Source organism: Salmo salar, chromosome ssa10, assembly GCF_905237065.1.
Source record: "Salmo salar chromosome ssa10, Ssal_v3.1, whole genome shotgun sequence".
Classification (NCBI taxonomy): Eukaryota; Metazoa; Chordata; class Actinopteri; order Salmoniformes; family Salmonidae; genus Salmo; species Salmo salar.
In genome coordinates this window covers 49,851,129-49,869,947 of record NC_059451.1, presented here as the reverse complement: position 1 = coordinate 49,869,947, position 18,819 = coordinate 49,851,129, and the positions used below count along the sequence as shown (strand labels likewise).

The following is an 18,819-nucleotide window of genomic DNA, read 5'->3' as shown; positions in this document are numbered from 1 at the left end:
TTCCTTTTAATCTTCAACTGTTGTTCAAGAAGAGAAAAAAACGACACTCCAGGCTTTTCTCCTTTTTCCATATTTGCAAGGAGGTTAACAACAAGGCTATTGAAGTAGGGAGAAAAAAATACCATTCCATATAACTTGATTATTAACATTGAGAAGGGGAAGACAGGTGTATGCTGTGTATTACAGGTGTATGTGTTGTATTACAGGTGTATGCTGTGTATTACAGGTGTATGTGTTGTATTACAGGTGTATGCTGTGTACTACAGGTGTATGTGGTGTATTACAGGTGTATGTGGTGTATTACAGGTGTTGTATTACAGGTGTATGTGTTGTATTACAGGTGTATGCTGTGTATTACAGGCGTATGTGGTGTATTACAGGCGTATGTGGTGTATTACAGGTGTATGCTGTGCATTACAGGTGTATGTGGTGTATTACAGGTGTATGCTGTGTATTACAGGTGTATGTGGTGTATTACAGGTGTATGTGGTGTATTACAGGTGTATGTGGTGTATTACAGGTGTATGCTGTGCATTACAGGTGTATGTGGTGTATTACAGGTGTATGCTGTGCATTACAGGTGTATGTGGTGTATTACAGGTGTATGCTCTGTATTACAGGTGTGTGAATTAATAACTGTCGGGCTGTCTTATTCAATGTAAAAAATAGACCTTAAGGTCATAATTGTAATACACATTTTCATGATATTGTGTGTGTGTGTGTGTGTGTGTGTGTGTGTGTGTGTATGTGTGTGTGTGAGAGAGAGAGAACGAGAGAGAGCAAGAAGAGAGATGGAGCGCAAGAGAGAGCATGTGTGTATGTCTCCGGTGATGGATGTGGGCAGCTCAACCAGTTATTTCTGTAATGATCAGAGTATAGTAAACATTAGGATAACATATAGGCTAGGTAGAGCTGTATTAAGAGCAAATGTATAATATGAGCTCTAAACAGTTTTAGTAGGCCTATGACCCACAGAGACTCTCGAATGACCTGGATCTAATCTAGGAATAGAAGCAGGGCATCTTTGTGATGAGGGAGTTATAGTTACACTGCCCAGGCTCAGATCAACTTTCAACTCTCTAAAGCCTAAATGACTGTTACATTTGATTTCGCTTTTTACTAGTCTACCTTTGAAAGATGCCCCTGAAGAGCCCTTCCAAAAAAAAAAAAAGATGTATATATTCCCGCAACCCGCGGTATTTGACAGTTCCCCTCTATTTTATGACATTTACCCCGCCCCTTCGCTCCGGGAATCCTGGGTTGTTTACATGACCGCCACGGGTCAGGAATGGTAAGGAGCTGACGGACTCTTTCTCAACACATAACTAGCTAGCTACCTATTCAACGATTAGAGATCTTCTGTTTTAGCGCACAGGGAAACGCGACTGCAGCACGACTTTGGATTGGAAAAGTAAGCCCCAAAGCAAAGACAACCGCCATCACCACCAGAAGAAGACCGAAGGGATAGTGAGGCTCCCACTTCCTGGTAAGAATGCAGAAGTAAAGATAGCAAACTTCTGCCAAAGACAGAACTAACTAGCCAGCTATTGTTAGCTACTTTCCAGCGTCCATACCTCTGCCACATGTGCAAGTTAGCTAGCTAGGAAGAGAAGCTAATTTATGACTAACTTGAAAATACGCTCCGGAAAGTTTTAGCAAACAAGACGAAAGCAGTGCTACTTGTTTCCATCGTGCTGTAGTTAGCTAACGTTAGCCCGCTAGCAATCCAGCTGTTTTCTAAAGTTTATCTTGCGAATTAGCGCGTTGCTATATTCTCCACTGTGAACAGTGTTATTTTAGCTAGTTAGGTATGTTGTTTAATAATGTGCACAGCCAGCTAATAGTTAACGTTTTGTCGTCAGTTTAGCAAAAGTCGTACAAATATTGTTGATTTTTCCAAACTTTTTGTCAGCCTGTCCTGGATCAGTTTCGTTTCTCCAGTCTGAAATGAGAATGGAAATGTGGGCTGATTTCAGAACAGTGAACGTCAATATGCTGCTATGAATGAGCTGATTTGTAGCTAGCTAATGTATTTTGAATGCTAGCTATGTCAAGTCTTGTTCTTGATACCTACAATTCCGTACTGAGAAGAGGTACTGGAATAGCTGCTCTCTGCTGCCTTGTTTCACAAATTGTTGAGTAGTTTATGGTGTGAGATCACAACTGTGAAGATTCTGTAAAGATTAACACATTATCTGTTTAACTCTGACACTCAAGATGACACGCATGCTTTGTCTACTCTAGACCCATATGGTAGAGGTTGAACTTGAGTTAATGTGGGCCTATTGCCACAGAACAAACACCATATTGTGTCTTGTACTAGATTGAGAACGATGCTCTCACCTCACAGCTCACGCTGCCATTGTTTTCACAGCCCAATATCTCTCAGCTCTGTACCATCAGTTGCCCAGAACAGAACACAGCCACAGATGATTCAGGAGTGACTGAGTTGACCTAATTATTACTCAACCTCCTGTTGCCACATCCCCTCTCCATCAAAAACAACAGAGAGAGTAGTTACTCTCACTCAGCTAGGTGATGGAGATGAGATCAGTGCCTGTCTCTCTGAAGTACAGTATCAAGGATCTAGTCAGGAACCTGATGGATGATCAGTCAATGGCAGCCAAAAGCTGGCTGCATCAAACAGGGCTGAGCGTCAACGGGTTGTAGCGTTTAGGCAGGGCCGCCTGCCAGTAACCTTGTTTTTGATTGCTGATGAGACGTGAATTGTTTTTGACAGCCTTTGGCGAAATGTCATGATTTGTTGCATTGTAAACTAGGTTATGCTTTTGTTGTTGTGGCATCTAGGCTATGAATCTGTCTGGCAGAGGCCTATCTCAGTATGTCTCATATTTGACATTGTAACAGTTTACTTCATTGGAGTTATGCTCTTACATTGTATCTGCTTTATCTAAATATGTGAAATTGAAATCTTATTTATATACATGTATAATATTTAACAAAATGAAATGGCTACACTACAGCCATCTTTGTGGCGAATTCTGTGAATCCATGCGCGTCGCCTCTAGTGTGGAAATGCCTTAGTTATTCGGCACATTGGAATTTACAAAATATCTCAGTCCTTTGACAGTTTCCTGTTTGTAGCCGAGCAGCCAGGCTCCCGTATCGTATTCAAGATGGGATGTGACATTTGTCATCTGACCACTTTTACAGTCATCATGCCCCTGGGGATTTTACAAAGAACAAAAAAAAAAAAAAGTGTTTTCTCTATCTTAAAGCACGTTTGATGAGGAAGTCTCCCCAGGCTATTTTTTGAGCTACATTAAATTCTTCCTTTTTGCATAATGTCAGAGTTTACCCCCCGGCTCAACAGAAAGGATACATACTATGCCTAGGCTACAAGTGAAATGTTTGCTTCCTTTCTTGAACAGAATGTTATTTTTTATTTTTTTTTAAATTGACCAATCTTATTTTGTGCCAAAATTGGCCCCTCCAAAATTGCTCTTCTATCTTATGAAGACCTTTTGGTGGGGTGCTGAGAGCAGGCTGTTTTTACCCCATCAAACAACTAGACTGTCAATATTTCACCTATCTGAGGAACAGGCTTGACTATCATTTCCATTCTATATCTTATGAAGGTCACTGATGTTCACAGATTCAAATATCCTTCGAGGATGCCTTACGGCTCCTGGTTTGATATGAAAGTTCTTCATTTTCTGAAACATTGATCTCTTTCTCATCAAGGTCTGCTGTGCTCTGAGGGAAACTGACTACAAAGACATACAAACAGTAAATTACTGACCTGCGACCCTGTGTAAAGTCTGAGCAGCAGTTGGTGGGCTCCTGGGTTAGCCCAGGCCATGACAACAAGGGCATGGCGATATCGCCTAAAAATCATACCTCTATTTTTTTCCCCAACTTATGGGAAATTTATATATTTATATATTTATTTATTAAAGGTCAAATACACTGCATTTCAAACAGTCAGGAATAATCTACTGAAATCATGGTTTGTGAAATTATACCTAGGCTAAATATAAGCCTCCCACCATTAGACCCACTAATCAGTTACTTATTTTATAAAAATAGCTTAACCTGCTTTTTTTGGCCGTAATCACTGATCTGGTGTTCAGGTCTGTCTATGAAAAATACCCTTTTTGTTTACATTTTAACCAGCACAATACACATCCACTAATAATGACTAACTTCTTTAGTGTCAGGCATTCTAGAACATTAACACAGGTCTCATTAACAATCTCTCAAGCACAAGCCCACGTGCTAGTGAGTAGCCAGCTAATCTTTATATTTAAAGTATAGCCAACTTGGATATATTTGCTTGCTATCAAGGTAGAACAGTTAAACTGTTATGAACACACCCTCCTGTCTGTCTCCAACAGTTTGAACAGCATAGCCCATTCACATTTTTTTTAGATGTTGAAATCAAGTGGCCTACGTGGATAAGATGATACTTATTTCTCAGAATGAGAACGAGTTCCCAATTCCTGATATAAATGTGTATTTTTATGCTCATTGCTCATTTTATAAAACACAGATTAAACAGCTAGCTCATAACTGTCTGTTGCTAAAATACTGCTAGTGGTATTTTGAGGATACATTTTACAATCATGTTCATTGATAAAACTACTGTTTTTAGTATTGACTGCTCTGTTCTACATTTTGGGAGTTTTGAGACATAAAAAGGACATTGTTAGAAACATTAAGTTATGAAAGTAAAAGGAATCTCTCAATGTGTTTCGGTGTCCATATGACCGATTTGTGTTGGACCAATCCTCAAATGCAAATTGCGAGTTGAAACTGCTTGTTGTCAGAGAGGAAGATGTGATCTTTCCTCTTTGTTGTTGTGAGTGGAAGGGGGAGGGGCTTGGCGTCTGCGAGTGGGAAGGTGCACAGAAGGAGACGAGACCAAAAAGACAGAACTCTCATAAAAAAAAATAAAAAATACAAACCTCAATTCTTGCAATACAGGCACTAAAACATAATTTCATCGAATTAATTCGATATATCGCCCAGCCCTAATGACAACACAATATCCGCTCTTTACATCACTCCGAAGGGACTCGCACATTGTCACACTGACTGTTATTTAGTATTTTTCAGATAATAGCCCATCTACTTCTGTGTGAAGATATTACAGTATTTTAAAAGATACGTTTATTTTAGCCTATTATATGATTACCAATATTGCCCCAAAGTAGGCCTAATGAGGCTTTGTTGAATGTTAATTAAGATACAGGATATTAGTACAACAGGGTTTTCCTAAATGATTAAGAACGTCTGGTTTTCTGACATTCTAAAATGTAACATAATCCTGGACAGCAGACTAAGCCGTACAGTTTAGACAGGGAAGAGCACCTCATAAATGTCTCTATGCTCAGGCTCATATGATTTCAGTATTTGAACTCTCTTTCTGTATTAGCTTTTATTGCTCACACACGAGCCAGTCCATAGACATATTGTGTATTTCTGTTCTGATCCAGGGCAGCCCTGTGAGCGTGGCCTAGCCCTGTCGTCTGAGTGGCAGCTAAAGCAGAGTTGGCAGATTGTGAACTGTGCTGGAACAGATCGCTCAAAAGCACAAAGTTCCTTTATTGGTTGTTGTGTAGTCCCCCTTCCCTCCACATCTCTTTAGATTATACCAAACACACAAACTACAACTCCCCCAGGATACAGATTCACTTTCATGGAATAATTACAAGATGCTATGTGCCACTGTAAACAGTAGAGCAATGACAGAAACAGTATGCATTTATCATGAGACGAGACAAAAGCAGAATGAATTTGCGCTCTGCATTGCAGAAAAAGAGTGCAGTACATCATTTCAAATGGAGGAGTGTTAACTGTGTCGCTATGGGCGTTTGTTCCAACATCACCGCAAATTAGTCTTGAAGCTCTCACACAGGATTTACAGCAGGAAAGAGCATGTTGACTACAGCGTGTACATTTGTGTGACTGTGTGTGTGTGTGTGACAGACTGTCTGTCTCTGTTTCACTTCCGGCATTTGTGACCAGCCTCGGAGCAGCCTTCGCTGGGTCTCAGGTCCTATGTCTCAGGTCCTGGGGTTCTGGAACCCTTGTCGAGGCATGGAGTTAAGGATTCATAGGAACCCGACTGTTCTGCCCTGCTGCCCTTAAACACCCCCTTTGGTCCTGGGGCTTTCCACTAGCTGGGGCCCCCCTCTGGTTTTGGGGCTCTCCGCTAGCTGGGGCCCCCTTCTGGTTTTGGGGCTCTCCGCTAGCTGGGGCCCCCTTCTGGTTTTGGGGCTCTCCGCTAGCCGGAGCCCCCCTCTGGTCTTGGGGCTCTCCGCTAGCCAGGGCCCCCCTCTGGTCCTGGGGCTCTACGCTAGCCAGGGCCCCCCTCTGGTCCTGGGGCTCTACGCTAGCCAGGGCCCCCCTCTGGTCCTGGGGCTCTACGCTAGCCAGGGCCCCCCTCTGGTCCTGGGGCTCTACGCTAGCCAGGGCCCCCCTCTGGTCTTGGGGCTCTCCGCTAGCCAGGGCCCCCTCTGGGTCTTTTTTTTAATGCACATCCAACTTGGCACAGGAGCTGGACCAAAATATATATTAAAAAATAAAATAAAAAGAGAGTAATATCCACTCTGTTGGCTGCTCCCAGAGGAAACATTATGCATCACATGTAGGCTAAGCTTTTATTAAAGATCCCTTGTGGGCTCTGACAGTAAACACTGAATGCCTGGACATGACTTTTATTCCCCCCCTGCAGTGGGAGAGGAGAAGCTCAGGCGGCCGTGTCCTGCCCTGCAGTGGGAGAGGAGAAGCTCAGGCGGCCGTGTCCTGCCCTGCAGTGGGAGAGGCGAAGCTCAGGCGGCCGTGTCCTGCCCTGCAGTGGGAGAGGAGAAGCTCAGGCGGCCGTGTCCTGCAGTGGGAGAGGAGCTGCTGGGAGCTACAGGCTGGGAGGGAGGGAGGGTGGGCTGTGGAAGCAGCCATGAGGCTGAGGAGCTGGCTCTGGCTCCTTCAGATGTCCTGCCAAGCTGCGGCTGGGAGACGGGAGGCCTCTGCCAGTGTGCTGCGGTCGTGGGGCAGCAAATCAAAATATTTGACAGATGTCTGAAGGCAGGCCCGGGAGCCAGCGGGGTATTTAGCTCTTCTTGAAGGTCTTGGGGTGTTTGTGTGTGTAAAAGCATTATGTGAATGGTGGGGCTACAGTGAACAGGAGCACACATTGGTCAGTACTCAGGACTGTTTGGAGAGCAATTGGTGGGTAAGTCTGGGGGAATGGTGTAGGGCCTAGTGGAGGTGAGTCTGGGGGGGATGGTGTAGGGCCTAGTGGAGGTGAGTCTGGGGGGGGATGGTGTCGGGCCTAGTGGAGGTGAGTCTGGGGGGATGGTGTAGGGCCTAGTGGAGGTGAGTCTGGGGGGGATGGTGTAGGGCCTAGTGGAGGTGAGTCTGGGGGGGATGGTGTAGGGCCTAGTGGAGGTGAGTCTGGGGGGGATGGTGTAGGGCCTAGTGGAGGTGAGTCTGGGGGGGATGGTGTAGGGCCTAGTGGAGGTGAGTCTGGGGGGGATGGTGTCGGGCCTAGTGGAGGTGAGTCTGGGGGGGATGGTGTAGGGCCTAGTGGAGGTGAGTCTGGGGGGGATGGTGTAGGGCCTAGTGGAGGTGAGTCTGGGGGGGTGGTGTAGGGCCTAGTGGAGGTGAGTCTGGGGGGGATGGTGTCGGGCCTAGTGGAGGTGAGTCTGGGGGGGATGGTGTAGGGCCTAGTGGAGGTGAGTCTGGGGGGGATGGTGTAGGGCCTAGTGGAGGTGAGTCTGGGGGGGATGGTGTCGGGCCTAGTGGAGGTGAGTCTGGGGGGGATGGTGTAGGGCCTAGTGGAGGTGAGTCTGGGGGGGATGGTGTCGGGCCTAGTGGAGGTGAGTCTGGGGGGGATGGTGTAGGGCCTAGTGGAGGTGAGTCTGGGGGGGATGGTGTCGGGCCTAGTGGAGGTGAGTCTGGGGGGGGATGGTGTAGGGCCTAGTGGAGGTAGTGTATACCTCTCAAGCCTAGTACAGGGGGTGGAGTTATTGGGTTGGGCTACTGTGGAGCCTCAGCCTGGCTTCTACCACCATACTTTCTCTAGGCTAGCGGACACGTCCTGGTGGACAGTTTAGTGAATATTATTTAACTGGAGTGGTAACAGGCTAGCAGCACACGGTCCGGGGCAGCAGTCTGGAAACGGGCGAGCCTCAGCCCAGTTACTAAAGCATGTTTATCACAATGTCTGGGACGATACCAGTATCTTGATACTCGTTAGTATGATGGCAAGGAAACAAAACATCATTATGTTGTCATCGAGTCACATGTATTTATTTTCCAAGCTATAGCACACAATATTTTACAGAACCAAAGAGTTAGGTCTGCTTCGTGTTTTTCACATTTTTGCCATGAAGAAAATATCTCAATACTGATATCATCCCAGCCCTATGACAGCCCTCTAAAGCCTCCTAAAACAAACAGCTTCGCTCTGCAGCACAGCCCAACGCAGCGCAGCCCAATGCAGCGCGCGTCTTGAAGTTAGCGTTTCGTCAAAAGAAGCCAGATGGCATGGGCTGGCAGTGTTGCGGCAGAGAAAGCATCCCCTGATGAAAGGAGTCCCTGTCTTTGAAAAGGAAGTCTGGCGCGGCTGCGCGGTCTGTGATTCCATCGGGGCTACGGGTCAAACTGTTGCCACTACTCCTGGAATTGATGCTTTTTAGGCTTTTTCATGTTCCTATCGGATAAAACAAGAAGGCAGGAAGTCTCATTAATATTAATGACCTAATGTGGGAAGAAGGGAGGGAAGGCCTTTGTAGTTGGTATCAGGACTGCATGCTCTGGAACCTTCCCTGTTGTGGAGAGAACCTGTCTTTCTTGTGCTCTCTCTCTCTCTCTCTCTCTCTGTGTGTGTCTCTCTCTCTCTCTCTCTCTCTCTCTCTCTCTCTCTCTCTCTCGTCTCTCTCTCTCTCTCTCTGCGTCTCTCTCTCTCTCTCTCTCTGCGTCTCTCAATTCAATTCACTTTATTGGCATGGCGTAACAATGTACTAGAGGTCGACCGATTATGATTTTTCAACGCCGATACCGAATATTGGAGGACCAAAAAAAGCCAATACCGATTAATCGGCCAATTTTTTTTATTTACTGAATGAACACTTTAACTTAATATAATACATCAATAAAATCAATTTAGCTTCAAATAAATAATGAAACATATTAAATTTGGTTTAAATAATGCAAAAACAAAGTGTTGGAGAAGAAAGTAAAAGTGCAATATGTGCCATGTAAAAAAGCTAACGTTTAAGTTCCTTGCTCAGAACATGAGAACATATGAAAGCTAGTGGTTCCTTTTAACATGAGTCTTCAATATTCCCAGGTAAGAAGTTTTAGGTTGTAGTTATTATAGGAATTATAGGACTATTTCTCTCTATACGATTTGTATTTCATATACCTTTTGACTATTGGATGTTCTTATAGGCACTTTAGTATTGCCAGTGTAACAGTATAGCTTCCGTCCCTCTCCTCGCTCCTACCTGGGCTCGAACCAGGAACACATCGACAAAAGCCACCCTCGAAGCAGCGTTACCCATGTAGAGGAAGGGAAAAAACTACTCCAAGTCTCAGAGCGAGTGACGTTTGAAACGCTATTAGCGCTCACCCGGCTAACTAGCTAGCCATTTCACATCGGTTACACCAGCCTAATCTTGGGAGCTGACAGGCTTGAAGTCATAAACAGCGCAATGCATTGCGAAGGGCTGCTGGCAAAACGCACGAAAGTGCTATTTTGAATGAATGCTTACGGGCCTGCTGCTGCCTACCATCGCTCAGTCAGACTGCTCTATCAAATCATAGACTTAATTATAACACACAGAAATACGAGCCTTAGGTCATTAATATGGTCGAATCCGGAAACTATCATCTCGAAAACAAAACGTTATTCCTGTTACATTGCACAACCTTCAGTGTTATGTCATAATTACGTACAATTCTGACAAATTACCCAAAGTGTTGCATATACCCTGACTGCGTGCAATGAATGCAAAATGACACAATTTCACCTGGTTAATATTGCCTGCTAACCTGGATTTCTTTTAGCTAAATATGCAGGTTTAAAAATTATATACTTCTGTGTATTGATTTTAAGAAAGGTATTGATGTTTATGGTTACGTACATTCATGCAACGATTGTGCTTTTTTCACAAATGCGCTTTTGTTAAATCATCCCCGTTTGGCGAAGTCGGCTGTCTTTGTAAGGAAGAAATAGTCTTCACAGTTTGCAACGAGCCAGGCGGCCCAAACTGCTGCATATACCCTGACTCTGTTTGCAAGACAAGTGACACATTTTCCCTAGTTAAAAGAAATTCATGTTAGCAGGCAATATTAACTAAATATGCAGGTTTAAAAATATATACTTGTGTATTGATTTTAAGAAAGGCATTGATGTTTATGGTTGGAGCAACGTGTACCTAAGCGATTATATGCAATGCAGGACAGGCTAGATAAACTAGTAATATCATCAACCATGTGTAGTTAACTAGTGATTATGATTGATTGATTTTTATAAGATAAGTTTAATGCTAGCTAGCAACTTACCTTGGCTTCTTACTGCATTTGCGTAACAGGCAGGCTCCTCGTGGAGTGCAATGTAAAGCAGGTGATTAGAGCGTTGGACTAGTTAACCGTAAGGTTGCAAGATTGAATCCCTGAGCTGACAAGGTAAAAATCTGTCGTTCTGCCCCTGAACAAGGCAATTAACCCACCGTTCCTAGGCCATCATTGAAAATAAGAATATGTTCTTAACTGACTTGCCTAGTTAAATAAAGGTAAAAAAAATAAATAAATTCGGCCAAATCGGCATCCAAAAATACCGATTTCCGATTGTTGTAAATACTTGAAATCGGCCCTAATTAATCGGCCATTCCGATTAAATCGGTCGTCCTCTACAATGTACATATTGCCAAAGCTTATTTTGGATATATCACCTCCTTACAACACCTGGGCATGCTCCTGATGAGGTGGCGGATGGTCTCCTGAGGGATCTCCACCCAGACCTGGACTAAAGCATCCGCCAACTCCTGGACAGTCTGTGGTGCAACGTGGCGTTGGTGGAGGGAGCGAGACATGATGTCCCAGATGTGCTCAATTGGATTCAGGTCTGGGGAACGGGCGGGCCAGTCCATAGCATCAATGCCTTCCTCTTGCAGGAACTGCTGACACACTCCAGCCACATAAGGTCTAGCATTGTCTTGCATTAGGAGGAACCCAGGGCCAACCGCACCAGCATATGGTCTCACAAGGGGTCTGAGGATCTCATCTCGTTACCTAATGGCAGTCAGGCTACCTCTGGCGAGCACATGGAGGGCTGTGCGGCCCCCCAAAGAAATGCCACCCCACACCATGACTGACCCACCGCCAAACCGGTCATGCTGGAGGATGTTGCAGGCAGCAGAACGTTCTCCACGGCGTCTCCAGACTCTGTCACGTCTGTCACATGTGCTCAGTGTGAACCTGCTTTCATCTGTGAAAAGCACAGGGCGCCAGTGGCGAATTTGCCAATCTTGGTGTTCTCTGGCAAATGCCAAACGTCCTGCACGGTGTTGGGCTGTAAGCACAACCCTCACCTGTGGACGTCGGGCCCTCATACCACACTCATGGAGTCTGTTTCTGACCGTTTGAGCAGACACATGCACATTTGTGGCCTGCTGGAGGTCATTTTGCAGGGCTCCTGCAGTGCTCCTCCTGCTCCTCCTTGCACAAAGGCGGAGGTAGCGGTCCTGCTGCTGGGTTGTTGCCCTCCTACGGCCTCCTCCACGTCTCCTGATGTACTGGCCTGTCTCCTGGTAGCGCCTCCATGCTCTGGACACTACGCTGACAGACACAGCAAACCTTCTTGCCACAGCTCGCATTGATGTGCCATCCTGGATGAGCTGCACTACCTGAGCCACTTGTGTGGGTTGTAGACTCCGTCTCATGCTACCACTAGAGTGAAAGCACCGCCAGCATTCAAAAGTGACCAAAACATCAGCCAGGAAGCATAGGAACTGAGAAGTGGTCTCTGCAGAACCACTCCTTTATTGGGGGTGTCTTGCTAATTGCCTATAATTTCCACCTGTTGTCTATTCCATTTGCACAACAGCATGTGACATTTATTGTCAATCAGTGTTGCTTCCTAAGTGGACAGTTTGATTTCACAGAAGTGTGATTGACTTGGAGTGACATTGTGTTGTTTAAGTGTTCCCTTTATTTTTTTGAGCTATATATATACTTTCAATAACTTTGTAGAACGGTCCTGTATGCCAAATAGAATCAAAAGCTTTTTGGAAGTCGATAAAGGAAGCGTATATTTTGGTATTATTTTGGTGGACATGTTTATCTATCAGGGTGTGTAGGGTGTAAATATGATCAGTCATGCAATGTTTTGGTATAAATCCAATTTGGCTTTTACTCAAGACATGGTGCTTATTAAGGAAGTTTAGAAATCTTACATTTATAATACTACAGAAAACCTTCCCCAGGTTACTGTTCACACAAATACCTCTGTAATTGTTAGGGTCAAATTTGTCTCTGTTATTAAAGATTGGGGTTATGAGTCCTTGATTCCAGATGTCAGGGAAATAACCTACACTCAGGATCAAATTAAACAGTTTTAATATAGCCAATTGAAATTTTGCACTAGTGAGTTTGAGCATCTCATTTAGGATGCCATCAGGTCCACATGCTTTTTTAAATCTGAGGGCCTGAAGTTTCTTATAGAGCGCCTGGTCAGTAATTGGGAAGTCCAATGGATTTTGATTGTCCTTTATAGCTTTTTCTAATCCATTCAACTTCTCATGAATTTGGCGTTCTGCGTTTGTGTCAATTTTAACTGTGCAGTAGAGTGTTTTAAAATGGGTTGTCCATATGTCACCATTTTGTATCGCTAATTCCTCTTGTTTAGATTTTTTTAGTTTTTTCCAATTTTGCCAGAAGTTGCTTGTGTTTATGGACTCCTCAATTAGTGTCAGCTGCTTGCTGTCGTACTGTGTTTTTTTTGGTTCTGAGTGTACGTTTATAGAGTTTTAAAGTCTCACAGTAATGAAGGAGTAATTCACCATTATTTGGGTCTCTGTGCTTTTGGTTGGATCATGTTCTAAGTTTTTCCTTATAATTTTACAATCTGTGATCTTTTTTGTTTTTGTCAATTTCAATTGTGCTTCTTTTGCCGTTGGCCTGAATATATAGTTGATGTTTTTTACTGCTAGATTGATGCCTTATTTACTGTGAGTGAATGTGGTATCCAGAAAGTTATCTAAGGGTGTTTGGATATTTTGGTTAAAGGTTGCTTTTTGGTATTCTTCTGTGCTGTTTTGGGCCCATCTGTATGAATTTCTGATGTTGTATAGCTTACTGGGCTGTGAATGTGTGGTTGTTTCCATGTCTGTTCTTTTGAGGAACAACGTAACTTGGCTGTGATCAGACAGAAGTGTTAGTGGCTTGACAGTGAATGAGCTGAGAGAGACTGTGTCCAAGAGGTGAGCAATAGGTGAATCTCCCCAAAGAGTCCCTCCATAACCTACCATTGACAAAGTACAGACCCAGGCTTCAACAGATCCCTTCTGTTTTTGTTGATGGTGCTGTCACTGTTGTTTCTATGGGGGAGATGAAGACAGTTAGAAAAGTAAGGCCTGTAATAAAGCTGTCCCCTCATGTGGTCGTTAGATCAGGTAGTGTTCCTGTGCACGCATTTGTATCCCCACAGATGAGCACATTTCCCTGGGCCTGGAAATGGCACGTCTCTTCCTCAAGGGTGGGGAAGATCTCCTCTGAGTAATATGGGGATTCTGAGGGGGGATATATATTGCGCAAAGGAACACGTCTTTACACATGGATTATTTTGAACCAAACCAACATTTGTTATTGAAGTAGAAGTCCTGGGAGTGCATTCTGACGAAGAACAGCAAAGGTAATCCAATTTTTCTTATAGTAAATCTGACTTTGGTCAGGGCTAAACTTGGTGGGTGTCTAAATAGCCCGGCATCACAGGGCTAGCTATCTACTCAGAATATTGCAAAATGTGCTTTCACCGAAAAGCTATTTTAAAATCGGACATAGCGAGTGCATAGAGGAGTTCTGTATCTATAATTCTTAAAATAATTGTTATGTTTTTTGTGAAGGTTTATCGTGAGTAATTTAGTAAATTCACCGGAAGTTTGCGGGGGTATGCTAGTTCTGAACATCACATGCTAATGTAAAAAGCTGGTTTTTGATATAAATATGAACTTGATTGAACAAAACATGCATGTATTGTATAACATAATGTCCTAGGTGTGTCATCTGATGAAGATCATCAAAGGTTAGTGCTGCATTTAGCTGTGGTTTGGGTTTATGTGACATTATATGCTAGCTTGAAAAATGGGTGTCTGATTATTTCTGGCTGGGTACTCTGCTGACATAATCTAATGTTTTGCTTTTGTTGTAAAGCCTTTTTGAAATCGGACAGTGTGGTTAGATTAACGAGAGTCTTGTCTTTAAAATGGTGTAAAATAGTCATATGTTTGAGAAATTGAAGTTATAGCATTTCTAAGGTATTTGAATAACGCGCCACGGGATTCAACTGGCTGTTGAGTAGGTGGGACGACTTCGTCCCGCCGACCCTAGAGGTTAAGGCGGGTTTCGGAGCTCTGCGAGATTTCTGTGATTTTTCTGAAACAACACACACTCGTTCAACCCTCTGTAAATAAGTCAGTTCTTAACCTGTTTAGGATAGGGGGCAGTATTTTCACGGCCGGATAAAAAACGTACCCGATTTAATCTGGTTACTACTCCTGCCCAGAAACTAGAATATGCATATAATTATTTGATTTGGATAGAAAACACCCTAAAGTTTCTAAAACTGTTTGAATGGTGTCTGTGAGTATAACAGAACTCATATGGCAGGCCAAAACCTGAGAAGATTCCATACAGGAAGTGCCCTCTCTGACCATTTCTTGGCCTTCTATAGCCTCTTTATCGAAAATAGAGGATCTCTGCTGTAACGTGACATTTTCTAAGGCTCCCATAGGCTCTCAGAAGGCGCCAGAACGGGGAATGATGGCTTTTGGAAAGTGATCATTCTGAGAACAATGACACGGGGCGCGCGCGCATGTGAAGAGTCCATTTTCTATTTTCAGTGTTTGAACGAAAACAAGGTCTCCCGGTCGGAATATTATCGCTATTTTACGAGAAAAATCGCATAAAATTGATTTTAAACAGCGTTTGACATGCTTCGAAGTATGGTAATGGAATATTTTGACATTTTTTGTCACGATACGCGCCGGCGCGTCACCCTTCGGGTAGTGTCTTGAACGCAAGAACAAAACGCAGCTATTTGGATATAACTATGGATTATTTGGAACCAAAACAACATTGGGTGTTGAAGTAGAAGTCCTGGGAGTGCATTCTGACGAAGAACAGCAAAGGTAATCCAATTTTTCTTATAGTAAATCTGAGTTTGGTGAGTGCCAAACTTGGTGGGTGTCAAAATAGCTAGCCATGATATCTACTCAGAATATTGCAAAATGTGCTTTCACCGAAAAGCTATTTTAAAATAGGACACCGCGATTGCATAAAGGAGTTCTGTATCTATAATTCTTAAAATAATTATGTTTTTTGTGAACGGTTATCGTGAGTAATTTAGTAAATTCACCGGAAGTTTTCGGTGGATATGCTAGTTCTGAACGTCACATGCTAATGTAAAAAGCTGTTTTTTTTTATATAAATATGAACTTGATTGAACAAAACATGCATGTATTGTATAACATAATGTCCAAGGAGTGTCATCTGATGAAGATCATCAAAGGTTAGTGCTGCATTTAGCTGTGATTTTGGTTTTTGTGACATTAAATGCTAGCTTGAAAAATGGGTGTGTGATTATTTCTGGTTGGGTACTCTCCTGACATAATCTAATGTTTTGCTTTCGTTGTAAAGCCTTTTTGAAATTGGACAATGTGGTTAGATAAAGGAGAGTCTTGTCTTTAAAATGGTGTAAAATAGTCATATGTTTGAAAAATGGAAGTTTGGGGATTTCTGAGGTGTTTGTAATTCGCGCCACGCTCTATCATTGGATATTGGCGAGGCGTTCCGCTAGCGGCACATCTAGATGTAAGAGGTTCATGTAAAGACTTAAAACTCAATATTCTATAAGAGCCTAACCCAAGGAGGATATGTGTTCACTTTCACCTTCCTGTGTCAACCAGAAGTGCCTTAAAATGGTGTCATAGGGGCTGTTTCGAAGGGTTAAAAAGGTCAGATCTTTCCACAACTTCATATGTGTGATTAGGCAACCCTCATGAACTGTAAATCAATCATTTCTCCAAACAGATGTCAAAGAAAAGCTCTCACACACTCACACACACACACACACACACACACACACACACACACACACACACACACACACAGCAAGCATGGAGTGACAGAGTGAGGTGCTTAAAGACACACAGGCTGTGCCGAGTTCAACGAGACGCCCCGCTTGACCGTAGCTCGCTCGGTCTGAGTGCAGCGACCTTGAAAAAAAGTAGGCCCAAAATGAAGCCTGGCCCTACATTTCAATTGCTTTTGGGTGACAGCGAGAGAACCGTTAGGGTTAGAAGCACAATTCGACCTCAGGAACATTCCTGAGGTCCTCCCGATCTGTGCAAGCCTAACCTTGACCGTGTGGCATTAACCCTTAACAGTGAAAAGGTGTTTACATCAAACAGTTTGCAATGACTTCTCTCCCCATAGGAATACATTGCCTATTCCCCTTAATTCAACCTGAAGCCTATGTGGGTTATGAATGCCTTATGAACCTGTCTTCGATAACAATCCATCAGGCTACTGTGAGGTCTACCTGTGTCGATTCTAAGCTTCCTGGAAGAGCCGGAAGTTGTTAAAAACACCCTAAAGGTGTTTTGATATAACCAACTGACAGATTGTGAAAATCACTCAATCCAACCCTGTGTAAATCAGTCAATTCTTAATGTAAAGACTTAAAACTCAGGATTCTGTGAAAGCCTACCCTAATGACAACATGTGTCGATTCGAGAGAGAGAGAGGTATTTTATTAGGATCCGATTAGCTGTTGTAAAAGCAGCAGCTACTCTTCCTGGGGTCCACATGAAACATGACATAATATAGAACATTAATTGACAAGGCCAGAACTATATCATTTTTTAAAAAGGCACACGTAGCCTACGTACCAGTGCATACACACAAACTATCTAGGTCAAATAGATAGTTTGTGGGGGAGAGGAGAGGGAGAGCGGGTGAGGAGAGAGTCATACAGATGGGAGGGGGGTGACCCCTTAGGGGCAGTGTGATTCTCTGATCGTTGACTTTACACACACACAGGCACACACACACACACACACTCTTCAGGAACGCTGGGTGATGTGTGTGTGAATCTCTCTTCATGATTCACATCCGTAAATGATCACAGAGGAGACTGGCACAGACAGCATGCTCTCTGTAGTCTGTTCATACCTCAGAGCACCTCCTCAGACATCGGGGTCAGAGCACCTCCTCAGACATCGGGGTCAGAGCACCTCCTCAGACATCGGGGTCAGAGCTCCTCCTCAGACATCGGGGTCAGAGCTCCTCCTCAGACATCGGGGTCAGAGCTCCACTTTGACTGGTTCACTCTGTAGCCTTGACACTAAGAATCAACTCAAACGTTGATCTTTACATATTGACATGGTTTTCATCCAAATACAGAGACACTGTACTTGACCCTTGATTGTGCTGCTCAGTGCTGGATCTGGTTAAGTGTGTGTGTGTGTTAGAGGCAGCCAGCGAGGCCCACCACAGAACCCACAGCAGGCTCAGCTAGAACCAGAGAACCCAACCACATACAGACACACAGACCCTGGACTGATTTCTGTCCAGCCCTCTCTTGTTCCCAGAGGTTGTGTGTGTGTCTCTTACTGTGTGTGTGTGTGTGTGTGTGTGTGTGTGTGTGTGTGTGTGTGTGTGTGACGTGTTTCTTGGTCCCAGAGGAGTTCTGTTGCGTCTGGGTCCATCAGTGTATTGTTCCACCAGCGGTCGTTATGGCAACACACATGTACATGGACACACAGGCCCGGTAATCCCCGACATGAGCCCAACATGAGCGGTCCGCCTCACGTTTGCACTCAGCTATGTAACTACACATGCCTGGGAACCGCTCTTCTCACGTTACTAATGGTTCCGACATCTTGCTCTTTTCTGTTATCCCTACTGGAGCACTGATGCAGGATAACTGCTGCTAACTATCAGGGGAAGAAAAAAAACCTGCATGGAGGGAATATGATAGAAACCATTGCATTTTGTCAGGGGAAAATGACCCCAAACGCCAGATGTTTTTGAGAGTGAGCGGGGGAGAGAGAGAGCGAGGGGGGGGGGTAGAGAGAGCGAGGGGGGAGAGAGGGAGAGCGAGCGAGGGGGGGAAGAGAGAGAGAGGGGGAGAGAGAGAGAGAGTTGGAGGGGGGAGAGAGCAAAGAGAGAGAGAGAGAGAGAGAGAGAGAGAGAGAGAGAGAGAGAGAGAGAGAGAGAGAGAGAGAGAGAGAGAGAGAGAGAGAGAGAGAGAGAGAGAGAGAGAGAGAGAGAGAGAGAGAGAGAGAGAGAGAGAGAGAGAGAGAGAGAGAGAGAGAGAGAGAGAGAGAGAGAGAGAGAGAGAGAGGAGAGGGGAGAGCGAGAGGGAGAGAGAGCGAGGGGAGAGCGGAGAGAGAGAGAGAGCGAGAGCGAGGGGGAGGGAGAGCGAGAGGAGAGAGAGAGAGAGAGAGAGAGAGAGAGAGAGAGAGAGAGGGGAGAGCGAGAGCGAGAGAGAGAGAGAGGGGAGAGCGAGAGAGAGAGAGAGCGCGAGGGGAGGGAGAGAGAGCGAGAGCGAGGGGGGAGGGAGAG

At 44.4% G+C, this 18,819-nt stretch overlaps 1 protein-coding gene across 2 annotated transcripts in view; it reads left to right on the top strand.

Annotated features, from left to right (window-relative positions):
* Positions 1-1,220: 1,220 nt before the first annotated feature.
* The window catches only part of LOC106560547 (serine/threonine-protein kinase Nek7), a 133,854-nt gene continuing 116,255 nt past the window's right edge, over positions 1,221-18,819 (top strand). For both annotated transcript variants that reach the window (XM_045687893.1, XM_045687892.1), the window contains exon 1: positions 1,221-1,486. The gene's annotated coding sequence lies outside the window, so the exon portion shown is untranslated. The remainder of the gene's footprint in view (positions 1,487-18,819) is intronic.